Below are 11,311 nucleotides of genomic sequence, written 5' to 3' on the forward strand. Positions count from 1 at the left end.
ATGTAAGTATATATTTTTATTCATATTTACAGGCAACAAACATACCTTTGATTATTAAGATCCAAAATTAATATATCAGCAATATTGACAAAGACCCATGCTGAAAATTTTAATTTCAGATTTGGATTGGTTTTGGCAAAAATAATTTAAAAACCTTCTTTAGAGTGTATTAAGTTTTCACAAGCAGAAACTTTCTGTGGGCCTCTGTCTGAAGCTTTCTTTGATGCTTGTGATTGCCATACTATATTTACTTGTGATTAAATGGAGCCCTCAGCTAGTTGATAATGACTTTTGGCTTGTAAAGAGCAATAAAAGAATTTAAATCATTTAAAGTAGAGCTCTCCTTTGATATCAACTATCCAACATTATTCTAATAAAAGAATGCCTAACATACTTTTAATGAATTTCCTTTTATATAAGATAAAATATTTAGCAAGAGATTTTGAGATGCCCCATTAGAGCATCTCATTCATAAATGTTCGGGATGTTCATGATGATTCAAGGAAAGGTTTATGTGCTGGATAGAATTATCCAGCAAATGCATTTACCTTTGGAAAAGAAAGACTCAGATTCATGAGTACAAAGCCTTTTCTAGACTCCTTTATTAAAATTTGACTAAGAAAAATATCTCTATTTCCCTCCCCTAACAAATCTCTGTAGAGTGTACATCACACCCTTTTTTCTTCCTTTTTTTCTGGAGGAAGCACACAGATGATAGGATTTTTCAGCAGATTGCTAGTTAGGGACTTTGAAGGAACTTTTAACAGCTGTTCAAGGCCGAAATAGATTACTCTGTTTTACGCAAAACCTATCAACATTTTTGTTATTGCACATTTCTTTATTTCCTTGGAGTTAATTGCTAAATGTCACCCACTTCTGCTGTTCTAGTAAGCCTGAATTTTCTCAAAATGTTTTATACCTTCCTTCTTAGAGATTTCGATCTCTATCAAATATTCTAATTTTCTTAAACAGTACCTCTGAAGCAGGAGCATTCCAAATGTCCTTTTTGGAAAAGAGGAGGAGAAATATCAATTTCCCTTTGTTATCTTTACTCTGGATTAGAAATTTCAAAGCTATGTCTATATATTTGATAAGCAGGTTGAACTTTAAACATTTCATCTATAATCCTTTCACCTTTTTATTTCCCAGTTTCTCTCAGAGTAGCTGCATTTTTCTGATTTTTGTGTTAAGTGATCAAATTGTGCCCACTATATTTTTTCTACTTAAATCTGAAAAAAATGATGTAGCGGCAAACTCATGGGCTCAAAATATCTTCTTTTTCCAAAGCTGCTACAGGATGTCATCCTCATGCACTTTAGTGGGAGTCTCTTGAGCTCTTTCAAAAATGTCTGAGTTGGAGACATTTGTTTGTATTCCTCACCTAAAGGGTATCTTCTTCTCTTCACAATGTAACTAGGTCCTTTAGTCAAAATGTCACACACCAGCCTGTCAACAAATCATGAAATAGGTAAGTTTTCTCTGAAGGTCATGCATACAATTGCTCATCAAAGAATTATACCAAAGGTCTTGGAGCTTTACCACTTCTGTTTGCTCATTTTGCATTCTTTTTTTGTTACCATCATCCTGCCTGTTTTTTTTTTTTTTTTTTTTCCACTTTCCTTCTTGTGCTACTTTGGAATCTGTATTCGTTTGAATCATAAAAGCTGCTCATCTAATTAATTTCTAGTGCATTCGCTATTTTAGAGCGATGTATTAAAAAAAAAAAATCCCAAAGTGCCTGCATATCTCTGTTTCCTCCTTGGTTACACTGTGTGGAGCAGGAATTGAGGGAAAAGGAACAAGGATGTGGGCAACTTTCAGAAGAGAAAACTAAAAACAAAATCAGCAAATGCTAGGGTCTTAAGGAAGGACATTATGGAACAGCTGTATGTCTTTTAAGGGTCTAGATCAGAAACTTCAGCCACAATTTCACTGAGTTATTCAGGGCAAAGCATAGGTGGCAAAGGGGACTATTAAGACATAAACTTTTATAAGATCTTGTACTGCTATTAACTTCACTAGTAATAACTGAATGTAGATTTCTCATGAACACTTCTAAGGAGGCATTCATATTAAAGACTTTTTGTCATCCTATTCAACCGATCTGCCAAGATGTCTCAGATTCAACTACTGACCAAAGACATTACTTCAGATAAGGCCTTTCTCACGGAGGCCAACTGTTAAAAATCTTACCAGCTAATTTGGAGAAGTGTGGCAACTGTGGTAAAGAACCCACCTGCCAGTGTAGGAGATGTAAGAGACATAGGTTCGATCCCTGGGTGGGGAAGATGCCCTGGAGGAGGGCATGGCAACCCACCCCAGTATTCTTGCTTAGAGGAGCCCACAGACAGAGGAGCCCACAGACAGAGGAGTCTGGCGGGCTGCATTCCATAGGGTTGCAAAGAGTAGGACATGATTGAAGCGATTTCACATGCACTGCAGGCTGCGACAGCGCAGGAGCCGCGGCCGAGAGGAGCTTCCCCACGTCCGAGGTCAGGGGAGGCGGCCGAGAGGAGCTGCTCCACCCCGGAGGTCAGGGGCCCCTCCGGAGAGGAGCAACCCCACCTCCGCGGAGCTGCTGCTGCGGGGCACAGGATGGCGGAGAGGAGCTACTCCACGTTCAAGGTCAGGAGGGGCGGCCGTGAGAAGATACCCCTCGTCCAAGGTAAGGAGCAGCGGCTGCGCTTTGCTGGAGCAGCCCTGAAGAGATACCCCACGTCCAAGGTCAGAGGAACTCAAGTAAGATGGTAGGTGTTGCGAGAGGGCATCAGAGGGCAGACACATTGAAACCATAATCACAGAAAACTAGCCAATCTGATCACAGGACCACAGTCGTGTCTAACTCAATGAAACTAAGCCATGCTGTGTGGGGCCACCCAAGATGGTCGGGTCATGGTGGAGAGGTCTGACAGAATGTGGTCCACTGGAGAAGGGAATGGCAAACCACTTCAGTATTCTTGCCTCGAGAACCCCATGAACAGTATGAGAAGGCAAAATGATAGGATACTGAAATAGGAACTCCCCAGGTCTGTAGGTGACCAATATGCTACTGAATTTCAGTGGAGAAATAACTCCAGAAAGAATGAAGGGATGGAGCCAAAGCAAAAACAATACCCAGTTGTGGATGTGACTGGGGATAGAAGCAAGGTCTGATGCTGTAAAGAGCAATATTGTATAGGAACCTGGAATGTTAGGTCCACGAATCAAGGCAAATTGGAAGTGGTCAAACAGGAGATGGCAAGAGTGAATGTCAACATTCTAGGAATCAGCGAACTAAAATGGACTGGAATGGGTGAATTTAACTCAGATGACCATTATATCTACTACTGTGGGCAGCAATCCTTTAGAAGAAATGGATTAGCCATCATAGTCAACAAAAGAGTCCGAAATGGAGTATTTGGATGCAATCTCAAAAATGACAGAATGATCTCTGTTCGTTTCCAAGGCAAACCATTCAATATCATGGTAATCCAAGTCTATACCCCAACCAGTAACGCTGAAGAAGCTGAAGTTGAACAGTTCTATGAAGACCTACAAGACCTTTTAGAACTAACACCCAAAAAAGATGTCCTTTTCATTGTAGGGGACTGGAATGCAAAAGTAGGAAGTCAAGAAACACCTGGAGTAACGGGCAAATTTGGCCTTGGAGTATGGAATGAAGCAGGTCAAAGGCTAATAGAGTTTTGCCAAGAGAACGCACTGCTCATAGCAAACACCCTCTTCCAACAACACAAGAGAAGACTCTACACGTGGACATCACCAGATGGTCAACACCAAAATCAGATTGATTATATTCTTTGCAGCCAAAGATGGAGAAGCTCTATACAGTCAGAAAAAACAAGACCAGGAGCTGACTGTGGCTCAGATCATGAACTCCTTATTGCCAAATTCAGACTTAAACTGAAGAAAGTAGGGAAAACCACTAGACCATTCAGGTATGACCTAAATCAAATCCTTTTATGACTATACAGTGGAAGTGAGAAATATATTTAAGGGACTAGATCTGATAGAGAGCCTGATGTACTATGGACGGAGGTTCGTGACATTGTACAGGAGACAGGGATCAAGACCATCCCCATGGAAAAAAAATGCAAAAAGGCAAAATGGTTGTCTGAGGAGGCCTTACAAATAGCTGTGAAAAGAAGAGAAGGGAAAAGCAAAGGAGAAAAGGAAAGATATTCCCATTTGAATGCAGAGTTCCAAAGAATAGCCAGGAGAGATAAGAAAGCCTTCCTCAGTGATCAATGCAAAGAAATAGAGGAAAACAACAGAATGGGAAAGACTAAAGATCTCTTCAAGAAAATTAGAGCTATCAAGGGAAAATTTCAGGCAAAGATGGATTCAATAAAGGACAGAAATGGTATGGACCTAACAGAAGCAGAAGATATTAAGAAGAGGTGGCAAGAATACACGGAACTGTACAAAAAAGATCTTCATGACCCAGATAATCACAATGGTGTGATCACTAACCTAGAGCCAGACATCCTGGAATGTGAAGTCAAGTGGGCCTTAGGAAGCATCACTACGAACAAAGCTAGTGGATGTGATGGAATTCCAATTGAGCTATTTCAAATCCTGAAAGATGATGCTGTGAAAGTGCTGCACTCAATATGCCAGCAAATTTGGAACACTCAGCAGTGGCCACAGGACTGAAAAAGGTCAGTTTTCATTCCAATCCCTAAGAAAGGCAATCCGAAAGAATGCTCAAACTACTGCACAATTGCACTCATCTCACACGCTAGTAAATTAATACTCAAAATTCTCCAAGCCAGGCTTCAGCAATACGTGAACTGTGAACTTCCAGATGTCCAAGCTGGTTTTAGAAAAGGCAGAGGAACCAGAGATCAAATTGCCAATATCCGCTGGATCATCGAAAAAGCAAGAGAGTTCGAGAAAAACATCTATTTCTGCTTTATTGACTACGCCAAAGCCTTTGACTATGTGGATCACAATATACTGTGGAAAATTCTGAAAGAGATGGGGATACCAGACCACCTGACCTGCCTCTTGAGAAACCTGTATGCAGGTCAGGAAGCAACAGTTAGAACTGGACATGGAACAACAGACTGGTTCCAAATAGGAAAAGGAATATGTGAAGGCTGTATATTGTCACCCAGCTTATTTAACTTATATGCAGAGTACATCATGAGAAACGCTGGGCTGGAAGAAGCACAAGCTGGAATCAAGATTGCCGGGAGAAATATCAATAACCTCAGATATGCAGATGACACCACCGTTATGGCAGAAAGTGAAGAAGAACTAAAAAGCCTCTTGATGAAAGTGAAAGAGGAGAGTGAAAAAGTTGGCTTAAAGCTTAACATTCAGAAAACTAAGATCATGGCATCTGGTCCCATCACCTCATGGGAAATAGATGGGGAGACAGTGGAAACAGTGTCAGACTTTATTTTTCGGGGCTCCAAAATCACTGCAGATGGTGATTGCAGCCATGAAATTAAAAGACACTTACTCCTTGGAAGGAAAGTTATGACCAACCTAGATAGCATATTAAAAAGTAGAGACATTACTTTGCCAACAAGGTCCACCTGGTCAAGGCTATGGTTTTTCCAGTGGTCATGTATGGATGTGAGAGTTGTACTGTGAAGAAAGCTGAGCGCCAAAAAATTGATGCTTTTGAACTGTGGTGTTGGAGAAGACTCTTGAGAGCCCCTTGGACTGCAAGGAGATCCAACCAGTCCATCCTGAAGAAGATAAGTCCTGGGTGTTCATTGGAAGGACTGATGCTGAAACTGAAACACTAATACTTTAGCCACCTTATGCGAAGAGATGACTCATTGGAAAAGACCCTGATGCTGGGAGGGATTGGGGGCAGGAGGAGAAGGGGACGACAGAGGGTGAGATGGCTGGATGGCATCACAGACTCCATGGGCATGAGTCTGAGTAGACTCCGGGAGTTGGTGATGGACAGGGAGGCCTGGCGTGCTGCGATTCATGGGGTCGCAAAGAGTCGGACACGACTGAGCGACTGAACTGAACTGAACTTTAGGCAAAAAACATGCTCATTGTCTCCAGGGCCGTGAGTTCGTTAGACAATAAAATATATAGGTTAGTTGTAAAGTGAAGGCTTCAGAGTAGTTGAGTGCAGACTGCAAAATAAAGATTTTAGGGCATTTGGGGGTTAGAACATGGATGTAGTCCAAGGAAACGGAGCCAAAAGTCAATGAGGTTATTATTAGAAGTGGTGATAAATGTTGCTTACTTCACAATTTTTCTGGTCTTGAAATCTCACCTAACTCAAAGTTCTGAGCATACCCTGTGAATTAAATTGGACAACTAGAAGAACTTCTTAGAAAATGATAATGCTATTCCATGAATTTCATGTGGTTTTTTTCACTAACCTTAAATAAGCTGCTAAGTCTTTAAGACACCTTGAAAAAAAACTACATTGGATCTCAACATTTAAAAAAAGATTTTGAAAAAGCCTGTCTGTAAATGAAGGGATTTCTTCCTGGCAGACTGTCCCTTTTCTACTTTGTGTGCTTTTTGTTTCTTTGTGTTTGTATCTGATGAAGACAATGCTTAGCCCTTTATTGAGAGACAGAGTCATTCCATGATGATGTTTTCTAAATTTAGTTATTTACTTGGCTTTTCTACCAGCTCTCTTGTATGAGTTATTAATGACTCTATTTTAGTTTTCTGTTTTTCAATTGAGAAAGAAAGCATACAATCCATCATTACTTTTAATACTTGCATAGTATTCCACTGTATAGAGGCATTGTCATTTATTTAACCAATCTTCTATAGTTAGACCATTAACTAGATACTGATTTTTTTTGTAACATTTTAACTATCCCTGAGATAAAACGTTTTTATTTAAACATATGAGAATATCTGCCAATTACTTCTTTAGGAACTTTATCTAGATAGAGAATTTCTTGGTGAATGAAAATGCATACCTTAAGTCTTTTAATGCATTCGATTTGCCACCAGTGATAAATTCACCAGCAGTGTGAGTACCCATTTCCTCATATCCTCATAAATACTAATAAAGCACAACCCTTTGTCCACTTAACTTGCGTTTAATTTGTATTTCTCTTATTATTACTGAGGTTAAATTTGTCTTACTTGTTTAGGACAAACAAAAGCCCACAGCTCATATCTGGCCCATGACCTTTTTTTTTTTTTTCCCTGGCACATGCCTTTGTTGAGAATGCTTCCCTGATAGCTCAGTTGGTAAAGAACCTGCCTGCAATGCAGTAGACCCCGGTTCGATTCCTGGGTGGGGAAGATTCACTGGAGAAGGGATAGGCTACCCACTCCAGTATTTTTGGGCTTCCCTTGTGGCTCAGCTGGTAAAGAATCTGTCGGCAGTGTGAGAGACCTGGGTTTGATCCCTGGGTTGGGAAGATCCCCTGGAAAAGGGAAAGGCTACCCATTCCATTATTCTGGACTGGAGAATTCCATAGACTGTATAGGCCATGGGGTCACAAAGAGTCGGATGGCTGAGTGACTTTCACTTTCATTTCTAGAATCTTTGCATTCTAGAAATAATCTTTATTTGGTCACAATATGCTAAGCTTTGAAAATATTCCTGGATTCAATTTGTTAATTTTTTTTTAAATGTTGCTTTATGTTTTTATTCCTAAATGAGCTTGCTCTACAGTTTTCTTTCCCTGAGATTTTCTTCATTGGGTAAACTGCTGTGAAATGGATTGTGATATTTTTTATGCTTTTGTATGTTTTTTAAAAGTACTTTTTAACACACTGATTGAAATGATTTGTCCCGTGGATGGATAATCCAATAGAATTTATTTGTTAAAAATTTAAAGGACTAATGCCATTTTGATGAGTAGTTTTTTGATAGTTAATCTAATTTCTTATATCCCATGGATCAGATAACATTTTGAGTCAGTCTTAATGACTGAATATGAATATGATTGAATATGACTTAACGAAAATGAATATTTTCATCAAAGTTTTCATATCTTAGTGAAGAATTGCCTGAAGATTTTGTTGATGATCTTTGAAATATTTGTATAAGTGATTGTATCTCCAGGGTTATGCTTCATGTTCCATATATCATTATTATCAGCCCTAGCAGAGGTTTGTCTAATTAGTTCATCTTTTCAAAGAACCAAATCCCGATTTTATTTAAAATTCCATTGGTTTTCTATTTTCAAATTAGTCAAAAGTTTCAAATTAATTAAAAATTTTATGCCTATTATTAAAGAAAGTGTTCATTTATTCTTTTCTTCTGATTTTATATCCATCCTTTCTTTCTTTTTTTCAGCTCTGCCACACAGATTGCAGGATCCTAGTTCCCTAACCAGGGATTGAACCCATGTCCCTTGCAGTAGAAGTGTGGAGTCTAAACCACAGACTGCCAGGGAAATCCTTATGCTTTTATTTTAGAAGTCACATGTCCTTCATTTTTCATCCTTTGCTTTTAGTTTCTGGTTTTCTGAGTATATTGCTCAGTTTATCTATTTTTGTCTTTTTTTAATAATGGAAGCATTTAAGATTATGAATTTCTCTTTGATGAGTACTATGTTAGTCATATCCATGTTTTTATATGTCATATTATCATTGCAATTAATCTCTAATTGTTTTTAACTTTGCTTTTTCTCTGAGAATTCTTTAAAATATGTTTCTTAATTACCGTAAACTTCTTATTCTGTCCTCACATGGTGGAGGGAGGGTGAGAGATCTTTCTGGAGCCATTTTTATAAGAACACTAATCATACTTATGAAGGTTCTACCCTCATGATCTAATCACCTCCAAAGGTCCTACCTCCTAATACTATCACAATGGGAATTGGAATTTCAGTACATGAATTTTTGAAGACACATTCTGACCATAGCAATTACATACCAAGCTTCCCAAATAATAGGTTGTTAATATTACTTAATATCCATTTGTATTCATTGTCTCCCAGTTATCTAACAGAAACCTTTTTGCAGATGGTTTGCTTTAATCAGGAGCAAACAAGTTGTACACACAGCATCTGGTTATATGTCCCTCAGGTTTTTCTTTAAGTGTCACTCTGCCCTTTCTTATGCCATTTATTTGTTAAGAAAACCTGGCCATTTACTTTGTAGAGTATCCTACAGTTTTTATTTGGTTGGTTTCTTTGTAGTTTTGTTTAGCCAGTTTTCCTATTCCCATTATTTAGTGATAGAAACTTTTTAAGCAAATTTTCTCACCATTTTACATGTTGTAAAACTGTGACTCAGAGAATTACTCAGAAGTAAATTACTCAGAGTAATTTACTTATAAGTGACAGAATTGCAATTTAAATATTCATTTGACTAATTTTAAAGTTCAGACTCTTTCTACTCCACAGTGCTCCACAAATAGAGAGATTTAGAAAGGGCCATAAAGATGTAAAAAGGAGGAAGAAGTTAGAAGAGGCTGCCCTTTTTACTTTCCATCAGGAAAAATTTTTTTTTTCTTGGTACAATTTCAGCTAAGGAGAAAGTAGAATGCCTCAGGTGTCAGCTGTCAGCTTGTATTTTTTTTTTATTCACATACTCACAAATATTCAGATTTCAGAAGCTCTTTACCTCCCCTGGAAGTAATTGCTTTGCACTAAAGGATTGATTTTCAATGTAAATTTTACTGAATACATATGAAGATGGAAAAATGTTTAACATCCCCATGCCACTCTCAGTTCAGTTCAGTCCAGTCACTCAGGCATGTCCAACTCTTTGGGACCCCATGGACTGCAGCATGCAAGGCCTCCCTGTCCATCACCAACTCCTAGAGTTTACTCAAACTCATGTCCATTGAGTCAGGGATGCCATCCAACCATCTCATCCTCTGTCATCCCCTTCTCCTCCTGCCTTCAATCTTTCCCAGCATCAGGGTCTTTTCTAATGAGTTAGTTCTTCGCATCAGGTGGCCAAAGTATTGGAGTTTCAGCTTCAGCATCAGTCCTTCCAATGAATATTCAGGACTGGTTTCCTTTAGGATGGATTGGTTGGATCTCCTTGCTGTCCAAGGGACTCTCAAGAATCCTCTCCAGCACCACAGTTAAAAAGCATCAATTTTTAAGTGCTCAGGTTTCTTTATAGTTCAACTCTCACATCCATACATGACTACTGGAAAAACCGTAACTTTGACTAGATGGACTTTTGTTGGCAAAGTAATGTCATGTCTCTGTTTTTTAATATGCTGTCTAGGTTGGTCATAACTTTTCTCCCAAGGAGCGAGCATCTTTCAATTTCATGGCTGCAGTCACCATCTGCAGTGATTTTGGAGCCCCCAAAATAAAGTCTGTCACTGTTTCCATTGTATCACCATCTATTTGCCATGAAGTGATGAGACCAGATGCTATGATCTTAGTTTTCTGAATGTTAAGCCAACTTTTTCACTCTCCTCTTTCACTTTCATCAAGAGGCTCTTTAGTTCTTTTTCGCTTTCTGCCATAAGTGTGGTGTCATCTGCATATCTAAGGTTATTGAATAGACTTCAGTTCAGTTCAGTTCACTCGCTCAGTCATGTCCAACTGCTTGTGACCCCGTGAATCGCAGCACGCCAGGCCTCCCTGTCCATCACCAACTCCTGGAGTTTACTTAAACTCATGTCCATCGAGTCGGTGATGCCATCCAGCCATCTCATCCTTTGTCGTCCCCTTCTCCTCCTGCCCCCAATCCCTCCCAGCATCAAGGTCTTTTCCAGTGAGTCAACTCTTTGAATGAGGTGGCCAAAGTATTGGAGTTTCAGTGTCAACATCAGTCCTTCCAATGAACACCCAGAACTGATCTCCTTTAGGATGGACTGGTTGGATCTCCTTGCAGTCCAAGGGACTCTCAAGAGTCTTCTCCAACACCACAGTTCAAAAGCCTTGCTAGGTTTGCCATAACAAAGTACTACAATCTGGGTGTCTTTAATCAGAAAAATTTTTTGTCTCACAGTCTGGAGGCTAGAAGCCTAAGATCAGGTATTGGTGGGTTGGTTCCTCCCGAAAGTTTTGAGGGGAGAATCTATCGATGGTCACCTTCATGTACAATTAATATCCTCCCTGTATACATTTGTGTCCAAATTTCTCCTTTTTTAGTAATATTGGATTAGGGCCTAGGCTAATGACCTCATTTTAATTTGATTCCTCCTATCAAGATCTTATCTCCAAACAAGGTCACCTTTTAATGTACTGGGCTTTAGGACTTAAACAAATGAATTTGGGGGATGGGGGATGGGGGGCAAGGCATAATTCAATCCATAACAGCATGTTTCATGGCACATGGCTTCACAAAGCTTATGTATTTCCCCCAGGTCTTTCTAGCCTTGCCACATCCCTTCCCATGAAAACCGAGCTCCATTACAAATGCATTTCTCTTCTTGTGCCTGGTA

Source organism: Cervus canadensis, chromosome 9 (genome assembly GCF_019320065.1).
Source record: "Cervus canadensis isolate Bull #8, Minnesota chromosome 9, ASM1932006v1, whole genome shotgun sequence".
NCBI classification, from domain to species: domain Eukaryota; kingdom Metazoa; phylum Chordata; class Mammalia; order Artiodactyla; family Cervidae; genus Cervus; species Cervus canadensis.